Source organism: Hesperophylax consimilis, chromosome 8, assembly GCF_061612785.1.
Source record: "Hesperophylax consimilis isolate HC1 chromosome 8, BYU_Hcon_1.0, whole genome shotgun sequence".
Taxonomy (NCBI): Eukaryota; Metazoa; Arthropoda; class Insecta; order Trichoptera; family Limnephilidae; genus Hesperophylax; species Hesperophylax consimilis.
Window position 1 is genome coordinate 7018403 of NC_142843.1, and position 4397 is coordinate 7022799.

General features: G+C 38.3%; 1 pseudogene; it reads left to right on the top strand.

Moving 5' to 3' along the window:
- Positions 1-359: 359 nt before the first annotated feature.
- On the top strand, positions 360-1859 carry LOC149421494 (uncharacterized; annotated as a pseudogene).
- The last annotated feature ends 2538 nt before the right edge of the window (positions 1860-4397 follow it).

Consider the following 4397-nt stretch of genomic DNA (forward strand, 5'->3'; position numbering starts at 1 on the left):
TTTATAGTTGTAGAATATTGATCCACCACCAGTTGGATTTACGATTCGGATGTGCTTGCCATCAATAGCTCCGATGCAATTTGGAAAGTTAGTCTTTTGCAAAAAAACCGTTAGCAATATTTTTCCACATCAGGTGTAATTGTTGGTATGCATTCATCGTGTAGTGTTTCCCATATTACTTAACACACTTCGTTCACGATCTTACTGATTGTTGCGATTCCCATCCTAAATGAGCACTGCAAATCTGTATGTTTTCGACCCGTAGCAAGAAATCTGAAAATATATTTTTTTTATTATTTCAGGAAAACTGGTCCAACAAAGGTGGAAAACAGCGAACATATTTTCGAACCAAAAACGCAATGAAAAAAACGCCTTCTGGAAGTGCTGCACGAAAATTCAAAAAGTACATATATTATGATGAACTAAGCTTCCTAGCTCCAACAATTGACAATGAAGTTGATGAATCACTATATGAAACCATGCCCTCTCGTCCCTTTCCCTCACCCTCAGTAAATATAGATAATACGGCATCATTGGATGGTATGGTATCTTCAGAAAATACTCAAGATTCTGATATGTTAATGCAGCAAGTTGTTTCAAACACGCAACAGGGTGAGCAGAATGACCGTGATGTTGATTCAGCATCAACACAAAGACCCTGGCTGGAAAAGAAAAAAAGAAGGGCCCCGAAAACAAATCCAGAAAATTCTCCATTTGAAAGAGAGTTATTAACTTTACTAAGTAATCAAACATCAGATCTTGCCGCTGATGACCTGGCTTTTTTTGCTTCTTTAGGTCCAATTTAAAAAATGTTTGATGTAGGACAAAAGCTAGAGTTTAGATCGAGAGTGTTGCGCGAAGCCATGGATATTAGAAATTGCAACAGATCAAATAGCTCTTACTCCAATGACGAAAGGTCTACACGCGACTCGTATGCATCATCATACAATTATCAGACTCCAGGTTGCCTAGGGTACGAAACCAACGATGTGAATCCAGGTTACTCGAGTTATCAAACAGCTAGACACACTGATGAATAATAATATTACCTATGTTAAATTACTAATAATAATTTGTATGTTTTTTCTTTCTCCTTACCTTTAATATGAAACATTATGATAATAAACAGTAGTTAAGCAATAAATATGTTTTTTTCTAACCTATACCAGAGATAATATTTAGTTTAATAATATATATGTATGTGTGGTAAAACAATATATGATCGTGTGAGAAATGTGGATATCCGCAAAGAATGTAAGGCTGATGTAAGCATAATGAGTAAGATCAAGATTGGGACCCTCAGATGGTTTGGGCATGTAGAGCGAATGAACGAAGAAAATAGTGTAAGAAGAATATACGACGCAAATGTGAATGGCAGAAGAAGTCGGGGACGTCCAAGACATGGTACGATCAAGTGAATCAGATACTTGAATCGGGCCATGTCAGAAGTCGGAATAATAGAAGAGAATGTATGAGACGATGTATGAATGTGAGTGAGGCAAAGAGTGTGTGCCAAGACCGAGTTGTTTGGCGGTCCGTCCTATCTGCCTACCCAAACGGCGTGATGGTTAGTTAGTTAATAATATAATATCTCTGCCTATACTTTACTATGATTAAACATTATGATAATAAATAAGTTTTTTTCCTACCTTTAAGTCACCATTAGTCGCTCAATCGGTGATATAGGCACGCGTCGTAAGCTGCAATGGACCAGTTTATCCTGTATCTTTGCCAGTATTTCGTCAAAAGCTCTCGTTGAAATTCGAAAGTAATTAAAGAATTTGCTTTCGTCAGCCCTCAAAGTGCTATATAACAAGACAAAGTCTCCAGAAACGTCTCTCTCCTCAATCAACGGATGAACATGGAGTCTTCGTCGTCGCTGGTTTTTATTTTTTTGGGATAGGTAGTACAAAGCAGCAATAACTAATACACTCTGTGATATTTTAAGCTTTTTGCCATTCTTTTTTGTTTAAAACAATATAGAATTTTCTTCTCTCTTGGCTATGACTGATATTTATATTTTGCTAAGGCTTTGCATATGTGTTCGTAGGGATGGAAAATTCCTCTCCTACATCACATAAAAATTGGACCCTTATTTTCTTTGATAACTACAGAAAGCTACTTAAAGCTCTCTTGTACTATATATCTTTATAGACATATGTACTTAACTAATTAATACGTTATTTACGATCTTGAACGTAAATATTTTCGTATTTATATTGTAATTAAATTCCATCAAACGTTGTGTAATTTTTTAGTTTATGATATAGGACTTTAATTACTTTCATTTTTGTGGTAACCCTTTTGGTTCTGATCAGGGTGTTGAGCTTCAAAATTGAATTGGTCTCTCCATTGCAAATCTAAACTTAAATGGTTTCTCTAAGTGAGCTAACTTTCCCTATGTAACTATTTTGATTCCCTGCAGCCTAACGATTTCCTAGTTAAACGCTAGTAAAAGATATTATACATGTATATTTGGACAGGTAATTAAATAAAACTCAAATGGTTAATTGTTAGTAGTATGATTATGGTTAACTTTTGTGTCTGCTTGGCGTCACTCCTTTATGACTCTGCTGCTATAAGGTACAAGTAAGGATTGATTTAGTAGGTTAATGTAATTAGTTAATTGTATATTTGACGAACTCAGAATAACCCTTTGCTAGCAAAATTTGGCTCCTGTCCTCCTGCAAGTAAACGAGGTGGTCGAAAGTCAACCAGAAATTCGCACAATCTTGTGACATTGGAAGGGACCCACCCTTTCCCGACGGCTGTGTGAGGAAACTGATTGTTTAACCTCCTTAGCCGCACACGTCAGAACTCTAATTTTTTTTTGTAAAAAGAAGCTACATTTATTTTAAAACGATTCTAGACCCTCCAATGTCCCTGCATGCATGATTGTTAGTACGAAATAATGTATGCATACTTACATTAATAGTAACACAAAATAAGAACACATATGAAATGTGTTCGCCTGGTGGTTTGGCATCTAAAATTAAATAATAAATAAGGAGCACAAATTTTATAAGTGGAAGTATGATTGAAACATAAAAATATACAAGCCGCGTATCGAGGGCAGTTTACCCCACTATCACGGGGCGGTCCCGGCAAGAATGAGCGTGGCAAGCGGCCTGGCCACAACGATCCCAAGCACCCGCGTCCCTTAGCCAGTTTTCCGAGAGTACCCTCGAAGAAATTTAAATGGGGGGAGGGGGGGGGGATACTCCCAAAGACCCTAGGGAATGGAGTGAGCCTCAGGTCACCGGAGGCAGGACGGAAGGGGACCGGGCTCGCGCAAACATTCCCCAGGCCCGCTCATGATGCCGGGGGAGGCACCCGTGGTTCGTGGGACAGCCGCCCTGGATTGATGTCACCTTACTGGATGCAGGAACAGGGTCTATCCGCCCCCATGGTTGGGAAATGAACAATACAGTACGATAGAGTTCAGTTCGACAACCTATTCATAAACCAATTTGTTAGTAACAAATAAGGCAAATAACAAACGTAGAAAATAAGTTGTGATCAACAACAAATTGACCGTTCATAATAGAAAAAAAAGGGAAAAAAAGATTAACATAGTATTAAAGAGCTAAAACACAAAAAGAAACAGTATTATCACTATCAACGCGTTCCTAATAAATAAGGCCCAAATTCAAAAGTAAAAGGAAGAATGTGCATAAAAAAAAAACAGTGTAAAGAACTGGCAAAAACGGTGTAAAAAGCCAATATACACAATAAATGAATAAGAAATAATAAAACAAACAAATAAAATAATAAATGCATTGCGATCATGCCATAAGACAAAGAAAGTAAAACCAATGAGTAAATAAAAATAAAAATAAAACACAAAGCAATCGCGCATAAACAATATTAAAGTTGTTATAGAGGAGTAACCGTCTAGTGACAGGAACAATACGCTTGGCACCTGAAACAAAGATGATTTTAATCTAAATCAGCAACTCTTAGCACAGGCCATCTCTCTACCCAAGACTTTACAAACTTTTTGAAGCATTCAAAATTCTCTCTGTTCAACACGAGATCGGCATTCCATGGCGGTCTTGTAATCCCTCTCAAGCCATCCAACATTTCCTCTCGGGCATCCTTCATCAACTCGCAGTGCCACAGAATGTGCTCGGCTGTCTGGTTAGTGTCACCACATGAACAGTTCGGATGAGGAGACAAGGCGAGACTATGTAGCCGCCCCCTGAGCTCCCCATGACCGGACACCAATTGCGTCATATAGTGATCCAGTTTTATGTGCGCCCCTTCCATTCTGCTTTTAACTGAAGGGAAGAAAGAGAAAGTCAATCTACCCTTCGTCGACCTATCCCATCGCTCTTGCCATACACTCAGCGTTCTATCTCGCATGGCTTTCAATAAGCCAGGAAGGGACACCGCTC